The sequence below is a fragment of the Pleurodeles waltl genome, chromosome 4_2, assembly GCF_031143425.1.
Source record: "Pleurodeles waltl isolate 20211129_DDA chromosome 4_2, aPleWal1.hap1.20221129, whole genome shotgun sequence".
Taxonomy (NCBI): Eukaryota; Metazoa; Chordata; class Amphibia; order Caudata; family Salamandridae; genus Pleurodeles; species Pleurodeles waltl.
The window spans coordinates 520,165,587-520,188,593 of record NC_090443.1 but is presented as its reverse complement, the minus strand read 5'-3'; the positions used below and the strand labels follow the sequence as shown (position 1 = coordinate 520,188,593).

At 43.1% G+C, this 23,007-nt stretch overlaps 1 protein-coding gene across 1 annotated transcript in view; it reads right to left on the bottom strand.

Moving 5' to 3' along the window:
- Window positions 1–22,365, bottom strand: part of LOC138293040 (flavin-containing monooxygenase 1-like) — a 378,358-nt gene extending 355,993 nt beyond the window's left edge. The window contains exon 1 of the mRNA XM_069232027.1: window positions 22,133–22,365. The gene's annotated coding sequence lies outside the window, so the exon portion shown is untranslated. The remainder of the gene's footprint in view (window positions 1–22,132) is intronic.
- Window positions 22,366–23,007: the final 642 nt, after the last annotated feature.

Below are 23,007 nucleotides of genomic sequence, written 5' to 3'. Positions count from 1 at the left end.
ATGGCTTACAGACTTCTTAAGTGACAGATCCCAAACAATCTCTTTAAGCCTGTTCAAATCTTTCACTAGGCGGATTGATAAGGAAGTGCCACAGGGTTCCTGCTTAAGTCTCACGCTTTTCAACATATATGTCGCACCCCTAACACAAATAGTCAGAAATTTTGGTCTAGCTATCCATTCCTATGCAGATGACATACAACTGGAGATCTCTTTCAGTAAAAACCCAGCTATCACCAAGCTATGTTTCCTATCCGTCATGAAATCTATTGCTGCATGGATGTCTCTTAATTGCTTTCAACTAAATGCAGCCAAAACTGAGATAATGCTGTTCAGTACTAAAGATTGGTGGCCAGCCAAATTGGGCCCAGACCTCACTCTTAAGCAGGTAGTGAAAAATCTAGGCGTACAACTGGATCATAACCTAACAATGAAAGAGCAGGTTTCATCAACAACTGGAACCTGCTACCACACACTGCACATACTTAGGAAAGCCCTTCCATTTTTACCTCTATCTGCCAGGAAGAGCTTAGTTTAGAGGCTCATCAGTAGTTAGCTGGACTACTGCAACTCTTTGCTGGCCTCTGCAAATGACAACCTACCTGCTAAACTCCAAGTAGTACGAAACACAGCCACAAGGCTCATATGTAACCAACCACTGGGCACAGCCTCATTCCCCCTTCTCAAATCGTTACATTGGTTGCAGATAAAAAAAGAATAATCTTTAAGGCATGCTGCCTTACTCATAAAGCTCTCATTGGAAAAGGCCACATGTACATTGCACAGAAGTTTCCTCCTTATTGTCCAGAGAGATGCTCGAGATCCAGTGACAAAGCACTTCTAATGATTTCTCATATAAAGAAGCCAGAGCAGGCGGCAGAGCCTTCTCATTCTTGGCCCCACTTAATTGGAACAAACCGCCTTATGAAATCCGTACGTGTATTGACCATCTTTCCTTCAGACAAAAAATGGTCAAGACCATTCTGTTTCAATGTTGCTACCCTCACGTTACCTTGGGAGTGCCGAGATACACCTCCCATGGTGATTGGTGCCCTATAACAAATGAAAGTAAAATAACAAAGTAACATGCTGCTGCCTGTTTGGTGTATCATTCCACCTTGTGTCAAATGCTTGCATTGCAATAAATGATGGATTATGTCACAAAGTACAATTGTCACACACATTTATTTATATTGTGAGTGTGCAGCATATAGAATCAATACTGTTTTGTATTTTCATTGTGGTAAGCTTTTTAATATTTGTCAATAGCTTTACCGCTGCCATCCGTGCCATCACTAATCACGGCAAATGTGCATGCCCATGTTTTCATATTAGCCAGACCTATAGGCTTTATCAATTCCTGTTTTTCTAATGCTTCTCCCACATCACCTTTGTTTTAATTTTTCCTCCAATTTTTCTTTTTTCAACTTTTCTCCAATTTCTCCCTTTATTTTATATGCCTTCTCCAGTTTTCATTTTCTATTTGTTCTAGAAAAAACGTATTTGATATTTGAACTATGCACTCAAGACAACAGATAAAGTAGCTAGGGTTACTCCAGAACACTGGAAAAGCCAATGGGTGTGGAGTTGGCTGCCGGCCTTTGAGAGTTGTCATTGCTTTTTTCACATGGTTTATGGAAAACTTTATTGGTGGAGCTGCTAGACTCTTAATATATAGAAGCAAAAAAACTATTTGGATCCAAAAAGCACATTTCGATTGTAGTATTCCTAACACTAAATGGAATTACTTTTTGTGTGGCTGTGCTCCTTGTCAAAGAGCAGAATTCCGCCTCTCACAAGTGACATTTGCCTACGCTTAGCTGGGCTGACCTACTGCCCCATGCTCCTGGCTGTAGTGGGCAGAAGAAAAATGTGAACAAAGACAACAGACCAATTGATGTGGAGGGCTAAGTGAAAACCCACAGAAGTAAGTACATTTTATATAAATACAATTGGAATAAAATCAAAAGGTCTTGGCTAATGCCAGACATAAACAAGCATTTGGAAAGCCAGGAGGTGCGGTAACATTTATGGCTTTGCCGATGCATGTTTTGAACACGTTGGAGGTTGCTTCAGGGGTACTCTACCCCCACGGACACCAACATCACCTGGGAACTCAATCCCCCACTTAACCACGCACAAGGAGGTGCGTCTGTAGCCTGCTGCTTCCAGAGTGTGGGGCCTTCATTCGTGGCACCCATGAGCACTCTTGCAACCCCGCAATGTGGGATACATTGGAGGTTGCTTCAGGGTATTCTACCCCCCTGGACGCCAACATCACCTGGGGACTCAATCACCCACCTAATAATGTGCCAGGAGGAGCGCCTGCAGTCTGCTGCTTCCAGGAGGCGGGGCCTCCTTTCATTGTGCACATAAGCGCTTTTGCAATCCTTCAGAACGGGCACATTGGAGGTTGCTTCAGGGGTATTCTACTTCCACGGATGCCAACACCACCTAGGGACTCATCCCCCACCTAACCACATGCCAGAAGGGAAGCCTGCAGTCTGCTGCTTCCAGGGGGAGGGGCCACCTTTCATCATGCCCATAAGCACTCTTGCAATCCTGCGGCACAGGATGTCCCTCATCTTGCGCCCGGGTGAAGACCGGGCCAAGACTGGTCCATCGTAGCCTGTCAGAGCCCGGAGGAGGCTGGGGTTAACACCCCCCGCCTGTTCTATCTGTGACTGGGATATAGTCTGCCAAGGTACACTACTGAACTGACATTGTTGGGTCTATCTTATTTCCTGTTTTTTACAGGTTAGAGGAACCTGTTTTTAGGTTTTTATGGCTCAAATGTTTCTATTTATGTGGGTTCAAGTCGATATATTTTATCTACATTAATTAATTTGTTAACCTAATTTTCATGCATGGAACCAAGTATTGATATTGAGCCTAGCTTGAAATAGGCATATTCATTTTACAATGGACAAGAGGAAAGTAGCTGAGATGATCCAGGGCATCACGAAAAAAAACACTGTGCTAAACATAGCAACTGTACAACCAATGAGATTGACCTCTTGATCAAGGAAGTGGAGTCGCTAATTGGCACAGAAACGCCATCCCTAGTTGCACTTGGAATAACCTTAAATAGTACAACTAATGTCCCTTTTGGTAACACAGACGCCATTTCTAAGCAAATAAAATAAAACCTAAGATAAAAAAAGGAACTCTTAAAGCATCTAAAAAATGTAAACATGATGACCAGAACATTAGAAGTTACTTTGGTGGTTCCTCTAGGGTAATGCAAGTCACCATTGGATCATGACCAGACAATGATAGATGCAAGCAAAAGTCCCAACCTACCTGGTAAGCAAAGTCTGGTTGAGCACTCACTCATGACCCCATGTAGTAATCGCTTTCTACCACTGTCCGATGTGGGCAACTCATCTCTCAGCTCTCTCTCTAGCTATGAGGCCGTAGATAGATGAGATAACAGAAATAAGTACTTCCGGTGATCCACTCCATTTAATTCAGCAAATTATATAACTTAAGAACGAGGTGTGGGGCTCTTAAAAATGTTGTCCAACCCCGTTGCACTTTGTTAAATCAGATTATTCCTGATAAGAACATGCACATCAAAAAGGCAATGGATATCACTCATGACCATCAAAACCCCCCAGCTATTAAGGACCCCAAACCTCTCCTACCCAATATTCCCTCCATTACTAATGTTTGTGGGTTTTCATCAAAAACAGTTGGGACTCTAAAGAGACTAGGGGGTTAGGGTAAAACTAATACACCTGCAATATCGCGTTCTATATGGCCGATGCTCCCTCTTTGCAATTTTAGGACAGAGATGGGCCCCAATAGGGGCCTTCAAACACCTCCCGTTAGGAAGACCATTTCAGAGTTGTGCCTTCCTGCTAAGCATGGCAGATACCCAGTTTTTCTGATGAATGTTCCCAAACTTAGACACAAACCAAACAAGAAAGAGGAGAGCACTCTCATAAGCAAATCAATTCACTGGATTTGTAAAGTGAGAGGTTGTCGCTCCCTTCTAAGAGACGACATCTTGGGAAGCCATTAGACTCACGTGACCTGATTCCATCTATGATTCTATTAAATTGATTCTTCCCAGTAGAGAGTTGGTAGATATTTAGTGGCATTTGATGTGAGGGCATCCACTCTGTTTAACACACACATGTGTTTCAAATATAGACTGTGGGATCTTAGCCCCCCGAAAATGGGTGTCCATCTTCTTCTCACACTACTGGAGAATCACCAACTAGGATGGCAGGCTGACAACTAGTGTCTAAATCCAGATCACATTGGATCACTCACAGGGTTATTTTTGACAAACGCTTGGCTCCCAGCTCTACTAACTCCCCCTCCTTGTCAAATGTTGATCCTGCTCTTTCTGGCAGTATCAGCCAGCTAGCATAGATTCCCTTTCCAAGCTTGTCCTCCCTTTCCAGCACTTCACTACGAGTATTGCTATAGTTAAAGAGCCACTTTGCACAGTACACAGGTACATCCTCAATTATTTCTTGGAATGTAGCTGGTCTGAAATCCAAAATTGACTTACCAGACTGGAATGAGTTTTTAGAATTATATGATATTTGCCTACTACAATTACTTGGTCATTAGAAGCAGTTTTCAAATCTGGCTTTTTACATTTCTGGATTCCTGCTGTACATGGCCCTACTGGGAGGCCTTACGATGTGGATTCTATCTCACCTGAATTCTGTTTTTCAGACAACTCCACACTAATTTCTATCATAGCCATACAATAAAGATTGGTACTTCAAGACCAATTGACATCTATCATTTCTATGTCTGGGGGTGTCAAGGGTGGGCTTGGATCATCAACTGTTTCTGTGTTAGAGGAGCTTCTGGCAAATTTTGTGGTGAATCATATCATTTAATAGTAGGGAATTTCAACACCACAATGATGCTAGCCTAGAAGAGGCTGAGGATGAGAGGTGGAACATTCCTCAACTTGAGTTAACTCCAATATGCAGGTGGACAGAGGCCGCTCTCCAGCTAAAAGCATTCTCACTAGAATTTGGGGTGAAGGCAGTTAATGGTAGAACTAAATCTGACACCGGGGGGGCAACACTTTTGATAATTCCTTCCACTCTAGTCATATAGACTGTATTTCAGTAGACCTCCAGTTATGGCCATACCTTAACGAAATGGTTGTTGAAACTAGGGCAGATAGTGATCATAACCCGCAGTGCTTGACAATGAAGTTCTTTCATTCCAAGCTGGGTAACACACATCAAATTGTTGTCAACACACAAATCATACAAGCCCCCTGAAATGAAATCAATTAGTAGAGAAGTCAGACCTCCTGAGTATGATTAGTGAGGATCTTCAGTATAGTAAGGATGAGATGGAAATAGATGTCTTAGGAGCTTGCAGGCCATCATTGACGTTCACAATACTGTTTTGGGGAGAATCGTAAGATACTTGATAGTTCCATCCAGAATAGATCCTGTGGGGGGAAAAGGCAGTCTAAATACCTGGTTTAATATAGAGTTGGGAGACACACTGAAGTCCAAAGATTTTCTCCTGATTCACCAAGCAAGGAAGAGCTCCAAAGCAGCTCAGGCCCTGCAAAGAGGGACTGGGATGAAAGGAGGTGGCAAGAACTGAGCTTGGCTTGTTTTACCAGGGACTTCACCAAATTTTCGGGGCATATTTATACTCTGTCTGCGCCGAATTTGCGTCAAACTTTTTGATGCGAATTCGGTGCAAACCTAACACCATATTTATACTTTGACGCCCGAGGCCGTGAATGCCAAAATTCCGCCGTGTGCGTCATGCGTGAAACCGCCTTGCGTTAATGACATGCAAGGTAGGCGTTCCCATCCAAAAAATTACTTAAACACCTGTGTGCCATATTTATCCTACCACGCAAAAATCCCACACGGCTGGGAGGTGGAGACGGAAAATGCCGCACAGCCCGATTTGCGTAAAAAAATAATGCCTGGGTCAGGGCAGGCGTTAAAATGGGGCAAACACACCACTACTTAAGGAAAACACATAGAAGCAACATCAGAGCTCAAGAAGGAAGACATGGAGTTGTTATCCATCCAGCATGCAGGAAGACGCAGAGCACAGGACCAACAGCAGCAGCTTCCACAACACCAACAGGGACCCCAAAGGCAACACAGAAGTCAGGAGAGGATATTCCAGACCAGGACAACCCTTCTGGGTCTCAGGGAACATGACATCATCCAGAGGTACAGACTAAACTGGCAAGCCATACAGCAGCTGCTGCACCACATTGAGCCACAGTTGGCACCCAGCTTGCAGACACCCCACATCATTCCACCAGAGACCAAGCTGCTAGCTGTCCTCCACATGTTGGCAAATGGCTCTTTTTAAACCACTGGTGCCCTGGTTGTTGGGATCTCACAGCCCTCATTCTCTGCCTTCCTCCCCAAGGTATTGGATGCCATCATCTCCCTCACACCCCGCCACATCAGCTTCCCCAACACACAACAGGAGCAGCAGGAGACCAAACATGCTTCTACCAAATCAACGGCTTCCCACACGTGCTTAGTGCCATTGACTGCACACATGTACGGATTGTGCCACCTGCTGCAGCCTAGCATCTATACGACAACAGCAAGCACACACACAACATCAATGTGCAGGCAATTGTGGATCACTGGGGTTTGATCACCAACATCGTGGCAAAGTATCCTGGGAGTGTACATGATTCATTCATCTTCCGCCACTGCACAATCAATCAACGCTTCCAGGATGGACGATATGGAAATGGCCTACTTGTTGTTAAGTACAGACACCTGCTTATGTACACACAGCACAGCAACCCTGTAGGACACACAACACATACACCACTACATTGACACATGGCCAAGAAGACACTGAGGTTGTGACACTGCTAGTCATGTTTGATATCCTGACCCAATGGTATACACACCTAGGAACAAATGACAGATGAAAATAACAACAGATGCCACTACAGAGACACAAGGGAACAATTTAAAACCACACAATGACATGGCCTTAACTGGCAATACAACTTGGAGGATGAATCTTCCAACATCACATCAATAACACTCAATCACACACCCTTCCAACCAATACGTACTGTTTAAGGGGTGTGTAACATGTTTCTCTGAAGGTCAAACACCTTGAGACACATAGCATGATGATGATGACTCTAATGAATGGGACATGGAATCATTGAGGCTGTACCAACATCTCACATCACTCCTGGGCTGACATTGCCCACTACCAATACGCAAGTGGACTGTCCTAAGAACACATATTGATGTGACAATATTGCAAAGTGCATATTGCAACACATACGGATTGAGACAATTACACATGTGCACAACAGATGTACAGGCATCTGGACCTTCTGAGAATTAAACTTTCACCCCCACAACCAAGTTAGACACATTACGTGGACCAGGTTCCGTAGTGTAGGTACACGTTTGAACATGAGCCAACTTGGTGAGGGCTAAAAAATAGGTTTGCCTAGAACTTGTCACACATGGGATATTTGTGCATTGTTAATTGTCAACACTTCAGTGCTGCCAACTTATGGAGATGTGTTGTACATTGTCACCTAGCCAAATCAATCAATCAATCAATCAGTTAATTTGTAAAGCACACTACATACCTGTGAGGGTTTCAAGGCGCTGGGGGCGGGGTGCTGCTACTGCTCGAAGAGCCAAGTCTTGAGTAGTTTTCTGAAGGAAAGGAGGTCCTGGGTCTGTCGTAGATCCGTCGGGAGAGTGTTCCAGGTCTTGGCTGCGAGGTACGAGAATGATCTGCCGCCGGAAGATTTGCGTCAGATGCGGGGGACGGAGGCGAGGGCGAGGTTAGCGAAGCGGAGATGTCGCGTGGAGGTGTAGAAGCTGAGTCTGTTGTTCAGGTATGATGGTCAGGTGTTGTGGAGTGCCTTGTGTGCGTGGGTGAGGAGCTTGAAGGTGATCCTCTTGTTGACAGGGAGCCAGTGAAGGTCTCTTAGGTGGGGGGTGATGTGGCAGTGGCGAGGGATGTTGAGGATGAGTCGGGCGGAGGCGTTTTGGATGCGTTGGAGGAGTTTGGATGAGATACCGGTGTAGAGGGCGTTGCCGTAGTCGAGTCTGTTGCTGACGAGGGCCTGGCTTACTTATTGCCATTATCAGCTGTCCTCTAGCTATCCTGTGCATAGTTTGTAATGGGAGATTTATTGTCCCAAAAGTCAGTGCAGTTCACACAGCATTAGATGCTACATGTACGACAAGCACATATCTTGACTCATATCTGCACTTAATAGTTTCTAATGGTTATCCACATTTCCAACACATGCATACAAGCACATTAATGAAAGCATGTCTTGTGACGTTCACACAGAGGCCCAACACCAATTGAAATAGCCAATTCACAGACATTAACACACAAGCAATGAGTTAATGTATTAAGTTGCGTAGCCTTGCTATCCTCTATTGACGCACAACCTGCTCAGACTGGGTAATACTAATTTTTATTTAAAAAGTTTGGGTATCTATTGCGTCAGTGAAGAGTGTTCATGTGGTACAACAACATGAGTATCATGGTCCGCAGTAGTGTGGTCTGCCACATGTGCCCAAACACTGGAACACACAATGCAGGTGCAAACAGCCTATCTCTGTACAGTTACAGCTTTCATGTAATTAAAAAATGAGAGAAATGACACAAACACAGTAAAAGACATATAATTTGACACATCAAAAAAGACACATATGCGTTGAAAAATGACGCTCACAGCCATTATACACCCATTGGCCCGAGCAGTAATTCCTACACTCTACCCCATGAAATTGGTTACCAGTGCAAAATATTTTGAACTATGAATGTAGGGTAATTTTTAAGCATTTACATAAAAAAAATTCCATGCACAAACTGTAAGCGTCATAAAATCTTGACGCATCATAATAAAAACGCACCGCATTTGAGGCAGGAAGTGATGTAATAGAATATCCTGTTTACAGAAATAATACAGTGGGTGTACATTGACTTTGCAGTCTATGATTTTTCTAGACTGTGTGGCTGTGCTGAGAGTTTTGTCTGTCCAATTTGTGCTTTTGTCTCCTGTGTGCCATCCTATTAGTCATCTGTTTTATTTGTAATTGTCTCAGTTGTTCATTGTAAGTGTGTATTTGTCATATTTGTTGTCTAATTTTGTCTTTGTACTGTTGGGAGTGTGTAGTGGGTATTGTTAGTTTGGGAATAGTTGGTCTGCTTGTGGGTTACTTTACTTTCATTTTCCTCCCTCCTTTCCCTTTTTTTTCCTCTGTACCCTTTACTAGTACTATTATTTCTGTCATGTTGGGTAGGACACGTCTGGGGAGAATGGGTGAGGAGGAGCTAGGGGCATTCATTTGGGTGGTGTGCCACTTCCTCCCCCTGATGATTGAAGCAGGTGGAAGGGTGATACATGGGTATCACATGGAGGCTCGGAGGCTCGGGTGGTCCAAGGTGCTGTACCTTCTGCGTAGAATTTTTAACACACCGCGCAACAACCACCAACTGACGCACCGCTGGGCTGACCTTGTTGCCAGAGAGTAAGACCTGCTGGACCACCTGGGTGTTGTGATGGGTGGCCCTGTTGGTGAGTACAATTGAGAGTAATGATCACATTTAAATGCTCTGTAGTGACAGTAGCAGATTTAATAATATACTGCAGGCAATGTTTTTGGATATGTGGAATGCAAGTTAAACATACAGTGGCCCTGAGTTATACAATAATTGCTACACATTACCATCATTTGTTGACGCAACAGCTGCACAAACTTACAAAACACAACTTGATTTTGTAAATTAGTGCTGCTTTCATGTCAATAGATGATGGTAATGCGGCTCACACATATGTTTTATCCATGGTCTGTGAGTGTACCAGGAAAGAGATGTATTTCACAAGCTAAAACAAGGAATTAATGTGGTCCCCTATTATTTTGAATACATGTCTGAACTGTATTCCAGGCCATACGTACAAAGTTCTTCCTAACCTCAGGTAATATCTAGCTTATAGTTTGACTTGGTTTGTGCCGCGATTAAATTAGGAATGGATGCCAAAGTAATGGACACGGGTTCATAGCTAAACGTTTGGTGCTACTTTCCATAGCTGTTGCGTAAAACAAGAAGCACATGCTACAAATTGAGGAATAACAAATATCCCTGGCCTTCTGTTCATTGTTCCTGTGTGCTTTAAATTGCCCTTGGGCACAATAGCTGGAACAACGCTGATGCATTTGCCGTCTGTGTTACTTTATAGCCATGCACTTCTCATAAGTTATTGGGTCATCATGAGATACCTGAAGTTGGGGACTGCATGGTCACAATGTATTACTTGCATGATGTTGTGCAAGGGACCCCTGACCAATTCCATCATACAAATAAAGTCCCCAAATACTTTTCTATGTTACGTTTGGTACACCCCTGCTGATCTAGTGCAGCATATGTACAATAGCTAACTTCACAGTATGAAGGGTATCACAGACATAGGTGTATGCTAAGATCAGAAGACCAGCATTCCTGTGACTGCTGCCATTCCCAAGGTACATACAAATTCAAATCTACATCATCAATATTGACACAGTAGGACATTTGCTAATGTAAGATGATGAATGTGGCTAACTGTGAATTCCAATACCCAATATGGGTACACAGGACAATGAGTGACACATTTCAGGTGCAATGACTACACCTGCGGCCATGCATTCTGTCATGGATGACCAAAATATACCTTGTCAGCATATATTTTTGTTGTTGTATTAATTTAGATATATGGCCATTCAATGCTTAGCGTCAGATTGTCATCAAGTAACACACAGGATCCCTGCCATTATGGTGTCATAGGGGGCATATGTGGCTCAGGGTACACTGTAAAGGTAGCATATGTAACCTACACACAACACAGGCCCACATTTAAAGGACCATAGAAAGCATAATAAATCATGAGCTTAACTCAAACCACATGAGATTCACACAGTAACTGATTGTCCCTTGATGCCCAAGCCACAATACCTGAGTGACTGGTATTGCAGTGCACCAGGAATGTGGCTTTGCATGTCTCTCATAACAACAAATGATGAAATGGAGTACACTCTATAAATGAGTCGGCAACCAATTGAGGAATCATGTTTGTCACCACATGATAGTTAGGGCCACTGCATGTGTGTATATGTGTGTGTATCACTCACTGGAGTGACAGGGTCTATACATGTTTGCAGTGGTATGTATGTTGGAGTACCATCATGCCTGAGGGGCTGGCCTTTCAGATACAATGTCACATACAGAAATTTTACTTTAAAGTGTTGTACAGTGCACAGACATTGAGCACATATCACCCTTCCATGCTTTACAGGTGGACCTGCCTCTAACACAATTGGAGAAGTGGCTCGATTTGCAGACCCAGACATATCCAGTAAGTGTTGATATTTCAGTACTGTGTTGTGTTTGCAGCTGATGTGTGATTGACTCCTGGTTGTTGGACATATAGCAAGGTATGATGTGCTGGCACATGATCTGATATGTGACTTGACTGGAGTTTGACTTATTTGTCCATATTTTAGTTGGACATTCAGTGGCGTAGAGCCAGAGCTGGTTTGTGCAAAAATGTTATTACCGCTGCTAACGCCATTCCAATGGGCCCATCGGGCACCTTTTTTATGGATTGGCGTTAGCCGGCACTGCGGCCTGGTTAGAGTAAAAAAAAATTACTCTAACCGGGCAACGCAGGCGTAGGGAAGGATGGGGGTTGTGCATCAAAAAAATGGTGCAAGTCAGGTTAGAGTAAAATATCATGGCTCTAACCGGACTTGGCCATTTTTTGACGCACAACCCCCTTTGAAATGACTTCTGTCTGAGGAAAGACAGGAGTCATGCCAACCTGCTCAATGGCCATGCCCAGGGGACTTCTGTCCCCTGGGCATGGCCACTGGGCACAGTGGCATGTAGGGGGGCCCAAGTTAGGCCCCCCTATGCCACCTAAAAAAAATGAAAAAAATACTTACCTCTACTTACCTGTACCTACCTGGGATGGGTCCCCCCATCCATGGGTGTCCTCCAGTGGTGGGCAAGGGTGGCAGGGGGTCCCTGGGGACAGGGAAGGGCACCTGTGGTCCGATTCCATGGTCAGAGACCATGGAAATGAGCCCACAGGTCCCTGAAGGCCTGCCCATACCCAGGCGTTAAAAAACAGTGCAAATCAGGCTGTGTGACATTTTTTAAAGCCCACCCCCTCCTGTGCGTCAAAATGACGCAGGAGTATAAATAAGGCGCACGGGCCTTAAAGTCATTTTTTTGAGTGGAACAACTACCTTGCATGTCATCAACACAAGGAGGTTCCACGCATCCAGAAAATGAAGCACAATGCTGAATTTTGACGTCGCAGGGTCGGGCGTCAAAGTATAAATATGGTGTTAGGTTTACGCCGAATTTGCGTCAAAAATGTTGACGCAAATTCAGCGCAAACAGAGTATAAATATGCCCCCATGTGTTTAGGTTAGTATATGTGGTCCTCCTTGTGTCCCGTCATATAAGGGGGCGGTAGGGGGTTGGTGTTTAGAGTGTTTAGTTAAATGTGATAAGTAAGATTAGCTTAGGGTAGTTAGGGCCAGTTGTGGGTAATGTTTAGTTAGGATACATTAGGTTAGTTAAGGTATTTCACCTAGTTTTAGCATCCTATTTTTACAGTTAAATAAATACTTAGGTACTCCTTTACAGCATGTGTCATATGCTTGGGGATCAGGGCCTTGGCATGGTTGAACAGTGTCAATTTAGTATTTGCATTTGTGTTCCATCCTGCATCCAAATCCCAATTGAGCTGTCACATTGGCAGCTACACCAAAGCTACTTCGCTAGGAATCTGCCATCCATTGCACCTACCACTCAAGGTTACTATGGTTCCCAATGTGTAGTTAAGTTTGGATGTATGTTTTCAATCTGTCATACTTTGAGACCAGATTTTGAATTGAGGACACTGTGGCACGTCTGCCTGCAGCCCGATGTTCATGTGAACCCTGATAAGGTGAGTGATGTTATAATTTCATAGTATAGTATACACAACTCACACCTACCATTTCTTGCATTGTACTGCCAGGTTACTTATTTGTACTTACACTCGTACACATCCATTCCTGATGTATGGTGTGTGTGATGAAATTTTTAAGTCAAATGTCACATACCTAAAGATTGTCTGGAAGAAAAAATTTAAGACAATGATTTTCTGCTTAGACATCTCTTGAAGCAGTTATTCTGTCCAACACAGCATTATACTGTCATTTTTCTATTTACTTCAAATTTAACCCTCATGAAGGGCAGATGATGGTACAATCCAGACCCCAGTTTATAGTTATTAGCCCACAATCTTTCAAGGCAGTTGTATGGACATTCTATGGTCATTGACATGAGGCAAACATCACTAATCTCCCTTATGGTTGATGTGTAACATTACACAGAGACAAAGGGGGTCATTACAACCTCGGCAGTCTTTTAAAAAGACCGCAGAGGCTGCGGGAGCCAGAATACTGCCATTGCCGGTGGTATTCCTGGCTCCCTATTATGACTTTTCCGCTGGGCCAGCAGACGGTAACAGTGGTAACAGTTTCGTATCAAAAAGTATAAATATGGGCCTTGGTGCCTTGTAAAGTGGGGTAGCAGGGGTTGTTCAGATATTCCCCAAACTTATACTGCTTCCTCTGTATTGGTCAAGCACTTCTCAGCCTTATACTTTTCTGCTCATATGTCCACCCCAGGCAAAAATTATGGGGAAGTCATCTGCAGTGATCACTGCAATTTAATCCCCGGGTCTTTCCTGGATTTTCTGGATGACAACTCCACGATTACACCAGAATTTACCCTTAATCTCTGTGATGTTATGCTATCTATGGATGGCATATCTAGAGGTAGGGCCCCAGGACCTGATGGCATTCCAGCCAGCATGTTTTTGCACAACAGGGACAATTGGTCTAAGTACATCGTTCTCCTGGCAAACACCATTACAAGAGGAGCCGCAATTCCAGATCCTTGGGAAGATGCCAAAGTTGTTCCTATTTATAAAAAAGGGCCCAGATCACTCCAAGTTTTAGAGGCCTATTAGCTTAAAAGATTCTTTGCAGAAGATCAATGCTCGCATTTTACTAGGATGGATTAATAATTGGATTGATGGCCATAATATTTTGTCCCCCTACCTGGCTCGGTTCTGGAGAAAAACAAGCACAACAAACCAGTTTTTTTGCTTTCTGTTAATATACTGGAGGACGATGGAGATCGGCGGAGGTAGTTTGTATGTTGCCTTTGTCGATCTGAAATCAGCCTTTGATGTGGTTCCCCGGAATAAACTCTGGCAGGTTCTGCACGGTATGAGTATGCCATTGAATCTGTTGAGTGTTTTGATTTGATTGCATGAGGGTAACTATGCCAGGGTCCAATGGGATAACCAGGAAGAATTGAGAGAATCATTCCCTATACTTCAGGGAGGTACGTTAAGGCTGCTGTTTAGCTCCAACCCTATTCTCATTGTTTCTTCATGATGTTGTCTTCTTCCTGTCAGTTATTCCTATTGATCCTCGCATTTTGGCTGGTGTTAGAACACATTTTCTGTTGTTTGCGGACTACACCTTACTAATTTCTAAGACACCCATCAGGCTCCAACAGGTTCTTGTTAGATTAGAGATCAATTAGCCGGCTAAGTGTAGATTAGAGTTGGGGGGCACACTAATTGAAAGGGTATATGCCTTTACCTATCTGAGTGTCACTCTATCTTCAACCCTTTCAGGGAAACCTCAGGTTGATTTAATGACTACAAAACATAATCAAATATTGGGCGCCATGGCAAAAGAAAATACCTCTTCATTTCAAAACTGATTGCTCCAGTTATGCAAATTTATGAGGCAAAAGTAGTAAGCTCTGTGCTGTGTGGCTCTGAATTGTGTGGCTTTGCGAATGTATCTTCTCTTACTCATTCTGAAAATAATTTACTGCTTGATATAGCTATGAATTCAATAGCAGACAATCCCAGACTTTGCCCCTTGTTATTCTGGAGAAGGTTGTGGTCTCAGTCTGAACTGGCACAGTATAGTTTGGAGCTCAAAGATGTTATGGCGGCTGACACTTCTAATACCATTTCCTGGCTTTGTCAAAACAAAAGGTATTTAATAAATATCTGTCTGCATTCTGTGAGGAATTATCCATTATTGGCTATTGGCATGTTTACACAGATGCTAAAGAAGCACTATTGTTTCTGGGTTAGGCAGTCAGAAGTTCATCTGGCTGTCACTTCATCCTTAACCGCAAAGTTTTTGGATTTCAAGTGTGAGAGTCTATTTGATCCCATTGAGATGCCATTACTGCACCTCTGGATCATAAATTATATCTTCAATTCAGAGTCGGTACTCTTCCTCTCAAATCATTCACTATTAAATGGACCACAAATAGTGATCGTTTATGTGTGGTACGTAAGGCCCAGAATGAGTCAATTGGTCATTGTTTTTTTTATGTCCAGGTTATGCTGCTGCTCGTAAGAAATGGATTAAATCTATATGTAGTCTACTTGGGAGTCACAGCTACTGGACTGTGCTCAGAATTCTTCAGACCACAAGCTTACATATGCGTCTGCTATTGCTAAGTTCTTGGGGTGGAACTTGATCACGAGAAACTAGGTCTCCAGACGTATTGTGAACCATATTGTGCACTAATTGCTTCAATCTTAAATTAATCGTTGCTATTAATGATGTACTGTCTTAATTTTAAGATAGCAATGAATTGGTGTGTAATAATAACTCGCTTAGAATTTGCACCTGGTGTATCATCTAGGAGTTCGTTTCTCATTCTTTCTAAATGCTAGGCCATTGTTACGTTCTTATATATATGTGTGCTGGTCAAACATAATATAGCCTTTTTACGTATTCTTTGATCTGCCTCACCTTGTACATTGTAACGCTTTTGATTTTCATATTGGTATGCTTTTTTTATTTATTTTATTAGTGTATATGTCTTTTTGTGTGTGATTTCATGACTTAATTGTCAAATAAAGCTTTTTGAATGATGCATGTTTTGCCCTGGTTTATGTAAAAACATTGTTGGTGGAGCCTCTTAGTACTCCAGCAGTAACTTTTTTGGTTTTTGGTCTCAAAAAGGACGTATTGCCCCTGTAGTCCCAGACATTGACTAGAATTCCTTTGTCCTTGAATGTGCTCTTTGTAAAAGTGAGGTATGCCATCATTCACAGTGAAGTTAGCCAATGGCTGAAGAGGTTCCCATGCTGTATGATGTAGTGGGTGGAGAAAAAGGCAAAAAACCTAACAGACCTATGGACTTGGAGTGCCCAATGAAAGCTCTTATAAGTAAGTGTACAGTATATATATATATATATATATATATATATATATATATATATATATATATATATATATATATATATATATATATATATATATACATATATATATATATATATATATATATATATATACATATATATATATATATATATATATGTATATATATATATATAGGTGTGTGTGTTTGTATGTGTGAAAAAAAACCTATAGGTGGTTGCCAGTATGTAGTTATAGTTAGGACCATGTTTCCTTGGCACCATTTGACGATTCATGAAATTTTCTGAAAAAAAGTGCCCCAGTGATTTTAGTTGTGCATGGAAAGTTTCGGGGTGATCCGTCAAGTGGAACTGAGAAATAGGGGAGTCAAAAACGTGCCTTTCCCATGATAATTCCCATAGGAGCTTTGAACATGACTACAGCCCGTGCCACTTGTTGGAATTACACCAAATTTGCCAGCTGTCAGTACGCAGATTAAGCATTCACATATTTGGTGTAAATCTGTTCAGTAATTTAAGACACATGAAAAGAAAAATACATTTGTACATCTAGGGCTGTGGATCCTCCCTGACAACTTTGCGAATAATGACAAGTTTGTGCAGTGAAATGCACATCTCTGATTGGCTGACAAAACTTCAACCAGGAAGTGTTGGCAGTCATCTTGAGATTGGTGAAAAAGTGAAAAAAAGAAAAGGGACCAGGATAGAAATTCTGTAACCCCCCAGCTTTGTTCTTGGGGTCCCAGAGGGACCCCAAAAAGGTGAAAAAAATCATTTTTGTAAAAAATATTTGCAGCAAATTAGCAAAATTTGTGGATTTGCGGCAACATTTTGTAAAAAAACAAGCAAGGGCTCCTGCGCTTGTTCTTTTTAGAGCCCCCCGGGTGGGCAAGTCCCGAGGGCATAAAACATAATGAGGAGGGGGGGGCACTTCTGGGGTTATTTTTGCACGGTGGACATTCACCTCCCTGGGTCGTTTAAATGAAAGTAATTATTCAAATACAGGGGGCCACTCGCCCACCGCCGCAGCCCCGGGGACTGCCACCTCCCTGGGGCAGAATATGTAAACAAATGTGGGGGGGCACTTGGCCCCCCACAGCCCAGGGGACCGCCATCTCCCCGGGGCAGAATTTGTAAACAAATGGGGGGGACTGCTTGGCCCCTCCCACAGCTCCAGGAACCACCATCTCCCCAGGACAGAATAGTAAATTGGTGCCGGAGGCCAAACACCCCTCCTGCGGTCCTAGGGACCTCCACCTCCCTGGGGCTATTAATTTAAATTAAAGAGGGCTGCGTGGCCCCCCACACCCCAAAGGACCACCAACTTCCCAGGGCTAAATTGTAAAGTTGGAGGGGGCCCCCCTTGTGGAGCGTACAATGGGGACAGCCACCCCTAGGTCCAGCTCCTGCTATCTCCTGGGGTGCCTACCCCTAGGACATAACTGTTTGCTCTCACTTGGCGGGAGCTTTGACAGCTCCCACTAAGTCAGAGCAAACAGTCTGCTTGCAGTGAGGGAGAGCTCTCAAACAGTTCTTCCTTGGCGAGCAGAGGTTTCCCGCAGAGGTGCAGGCAAGGAAACAGAGGAAACATTGCTCTCACAGAGAGGGAGCTGCTTTAGCAGCTCCTTTTCTGTGGTAGCAATGTCAGCTCCCACAGGAGGTGGGTGGGAAGTTGGCTGGGGCTGCTGGGCCCTTCAGGGTCCCTCTGCGGTCCCCAACATTGTCACTGGGTGCCCTGGGTGCACCCAGGTCACATGGCTGGGCCCCAGGGGATGGGGTCCCTGGGGCCAAGATGAGCCTGTGAAAGGGGGGCCAAGCAGCCCCCTACTCCCCAAAAAATTAAATGTTTGGGCCCGGCCCTGGGGGATGGGGTCGTCAGGGCCGAGATCGGCCTGGGAGGGGGCCGTGTCGCAACCCTCTCCCAAACAAAAAATAAAATGTTTAGGCCAGGCCCTGGGGCATGGGGGTATCCAGGGCCAAGATTGGCCTGGAGATGGGGGCGGCGTGGCCTACCTCCTCCCCAAAAAAATATGCACAGCTAATTACTCCATATATTATATAACTAATGACATATTCTATGCCATCTTTCATGCTCTCAGTGCAACATTTCCAATAAACTTATTGATGAGACAACTGTGCATGGCAAGGGCACGAGTTATAGTTACCTTAGGGTGCAAGTTTTAGTTACTTGAAAGAAATCTAACTATAACTGCTGAGTTTCTATGGTTTTTGTATGAGTAAATTCAGAACCTAACTATAACTTCCCTGTAACCTTTGGGTTTTTTTCAGTGAATTTCTATGTTTTTTTTTAACGTATAGTAATTTTGATTGCTACACCTGAATCCAACCACCTCCGCGCACGGCCACAGAACCTAACTATAATGTCCGTTTTTTTTCAGTGAATATATATATATATATATATATATATATATATTTATATAGTGAGAGAGACAGAGAGAGCTCTCTGCAAGTACCAGGTAAGGGCTCTTCTAGAGAGGCCTACAAATTAGCAGCAGTTAGAACCATAACAACTGTAGATTTTATGCCTGTAGTAATTTAGAATATTGCCTGTACCTGGGACACAATACAAGGTTCATAGCATGTGCTTTCTTACTGCTTGTAGCTGACAGTAGGATTTCCAAAACAGTGCTCATGACTGAGCATGGGGCAAATTTAAAATGTACATTCACAAATAAATGCATGGGTGTGTACTGAGCATGCTCTTCAACAATTTTAGTGATATCCAACACTAATATTTGTACAGTAACTCTGTTTATGCAACTCCAGTGCTACAGAGCGTAGCATCTGCCTTCACCCACCACTGTTCCCAAGTTGCCTAAATTATAGAATAGAATGAAACAGTATGGGTTAGATTTACAAGGCCCTAGCACCACCGGAGCTTCACTTTCAGTGACAGTCTTGTGGCACATTTTAATGCACCATATTTACAAGGAGGCCTTAAGCCACTTTTTGTGGCTTAACGCCTCCTTGTAAATATGGGCCCTTCCGATGCAGTTTTCTGCATCAGAAGGGCATGCACTGGGTTTTGCTGTGGGTGTTCCACCACAACACCCATTGCTTTTGACGCTGCCCTTAGGTTACAAAAACTCGTAAATCTAAGGCAGCGCCAAAATCGAACACCACCCCAGAGGTGGCGTTAGCATGGCACAGCAAGGAGGAATACTTTTATTCCTCCTTGTTTTTTGCTCTTTTTATGTATGCTGCATTCTGCAACACACATAGAAAGAGCAAAAGGCCATGAATGATTGTGTATGTGCAGGAAGGTGCCTCTTCCTGCACATAAACTATCATTCCAAAATGACACTTTGGAACTTCTATGTGTGCAGCATTTTGCAGCACACATGAAAGTGCCTGATCCCATTTGTAGATTGTTAATGTGCAGGAAGGGACACTTTCCTGCACATATAACATGTATCCCTTCAACACAGACACTCTTGAGCTATGGTGCAAAGATCCCTGTGTTGGTTCAGGCAGCTTAATTCAATGCCGTCATGGGGGAACACAGGGGTGTGCCGTATTCTTTTAAATACAGTGTATCCCTTCATTTCAAAAGTGGCACAGCGCAGTGCTGCTATTTGTTACACAGCAACGTGCTGTGCCACTTTTTGTAAATCTGGGCCTATGTGTTTTACAGGAGCCAACAAGGCTCAGCATACAAATTGACATAACATCACAACACAGTACTCCAGCCAGCAGCTACAAACAGTACATTAGAATAGATAGCAGCCAGGACTGTAAAAAACCTAACTCTTGTTTACTCCCAGCCTCAGTAGTCCTCGCCAATGACAGAGCATAACTTGGCTGTGGCATTATATCTCATAAATGTGAAATAAAGGAGTAGTTACTTTCCTATATAAGTGGCTTTTTATCTAACGTGGTGCACTGAAATGCATACAAGTAAAGTGCACAAATGACTGTAACTTTTCATGTAAACCACATTTATTCATCATATTGCAAGCATGTTTATGTCATAATGTTTTAGAAATGTTATTTCCGAAATCAATTTGTATTCATTGTGTTTATGAGAAACGTGTGGAAAATTCAGTTAAACTAAAAGTGTGTTCATGTTTATTTTAGCTTATCCAGAGAGAAGACCTGAGTTCTTTTTCATTTTTTTGCATTTCTAACCTTCAAAGTGAAAGCTTGTTTTATTGCATATCTTTCTAAAGCTATAGGTATCATGGTACGAGTCTCTGGGATAATAAGGAGCGTATTATAAAGGAGTGGTAAGAAAGCCTGAAAAGACATGTTACCAAGGACAGAAGGAGTATCTTGAGTTGGCAGCTGTACCTCTTCTCTGAAAGTCCTGAGTGCGAGGGTACACCAAGGTTGAATGCAAGGGACTTAAAAGGACGAAGATGCCAGTTAAAACATGTGATTTGTAACATTGTTTTACAGTGGAAAATTTTGGTTGTGATGTCAGCTTCTGGAAGAATCAAGATTTAAGTGTGGTTTAGCTCGTGGTATAACCAGATTTCCCTAGCCCCTTGATCAGACCTCACACCTTATTTTTCTATGTGGCTTCACCCTACTCTTACCTATCTTGACAGACGCTTCTACTGAAGTTCTGTTCTGCTTAACATTTTCTCCAAATTACATGGATATTAGAATAGCTAAGAATCCAGATTTAATGGTTAGGCAGGAAAACTTGGATTTGGATTTAATGCATCATACGCTTTTTTTCATAGTCTGTATTATCGCCATTCAAATATTGGTTCTACACATACTGATTAAATTCAATTTTGTGCAACACTTTAATTCTCCTCTGGTGAATTTATATACAAAATGACATAAGGAAATCCCTTAGATTTCCTTGCGCCATTTTTTTGTCCCGCCCTAACGGGGGAACACCCCCTTTCCATACATTATGCCTGGCACAGGCATAATGTAGCGCAAAGGGTTACAAAGTGGTGCAATGCATGCATTGTGCCACTTTCTAAATATGGTGCTAGGATTTTGGCCTTGTTGGGCCACCTTAGCGTAAAAAAAAAATGACACTAATGTGGCGCAAGGTGGCGTTAGGGGCTTATAAATATGTCCCCAACAATATTTTCTCTTCTTCAAATTTCTCCACAGTAAAAGCATGTTTTACCTTACCCCTCCATCAATGTGATGTTGTCTAAAATGTCACTCGTCGAAAGTATCATAATTGTAGGATGAGGGCAGATGCTCCATATGGCCACAGTTCAATTTATGACTTTCCATGATTTAGGGACAAGGAAGTAGCCAACTCTTTCCAATATGGGGCAAGAAATAGGTTGCATGTCTCCTAACTGGAGCACAAGAATTTCATACACATTGCAGATATTGTAAAGCAATACGGGATAAATTATGAAGTTTATTTCATTGCTTAGACATAATTGTTCTGTGAAAGACGTGTATAAATGTCTCCCAGAGTGTCTCATGTAAGGGAGTGACTGTTCCACATTTGAACGATGTAGACATGCAAATGTCACACACAACCATTCTAAAAACTTGCCAGCTACAAGTAAACAGAGAAAATGGAGGGACCGGCAGATAAAACAAAGGCCTTTTGTAGAGCAGACAACTCTATCCCAACAGCTCCTGGGCCCGGGCTCCCTTCTCTGCTCACACAGGTAGCCCTGGCATGGAAGTCATTCTTTTCACGTAACCATCACTGTTCTCTCCAGCGTCAGTGGGTGACCTTCCCTATAATACACTATTCTCTTCTGGATCAACTATTACCATTTTCTCTGAGTGGGGTTAATAAGTTAAAGTCGTCATTCCCACCATGCATGGAGTCAGTGGTCTCGACTTCCCCTATCTTTCTGACTGGAAAAATGGGGCTGCTTCAGATATGCTTACCTGGGTGAGTAAGTGGGCTTGGCTTCCAATATTCACTCATAGGAGGTGAGAGAGTTGGCTTCTGCCACTCTGCTGGCTCTGCGGTCGGGAAGGCTTCATCCAGTCCGTCCTGAATGGGATAGTGGTGTGGCTTCAACTGTTCTCTCCTGGGTGATCGAGCGGATTGACATCCAGTAGTTTCCCTTTAGTGGGTAAGTCAGTGGCTTCCAGTGGTTTTTAACTGGGCCCAGTTTGTTTCACCTGGCTTTCTATATTTCCTTTTGGGTGGATTGATGGTTGACTTCTAGAACTCTTTTCTATAAACTTTACATCAGTACTAGATTTCACCTTCCTCGGTAAGCCTGAGGTGGAAAGCTGTGGGGCACGTACCAGAGAAATAATTAACTTTATCCCCCAGCACCATTGTTGTGACCTTTTACTGGGGTTAAAGTCTAAAGACATTGACGTATTTCAGATCACAGTATGTTTATAGACGGACAGCGTGACAAGCACAATCCTAGCAAAAATGTTCATGCAAGCCCAGTACTGAACCATTCGTGTGAGAGTAATTAGAGTGTCTGGCCCGCTACAGGACGGTGGGAAGGGCAGGTTCTCTTCCAAAGCAAATTTTAGAGAAAAAAAATGTTTAAACAGTGAAAATTACAGCTCAGCCTTTCAAGTGAATTAAAGAAACTATTTAATCGCCAGGCAGAAGTAGGAATGGACTGATTTTAACTGGCTGGAGCTGGTAAGAGGAGTGCATGCTAGACCCCAAATCCTTTTGACACATATTGGCCCATGGGTGCTTAAGATCTTATAGTGCATTGGAACTCGTAGTGCAGCCCTGTCAATGAGTAGAGCACTTTACTAAAATCTATGTGCCACCTACCACAGAG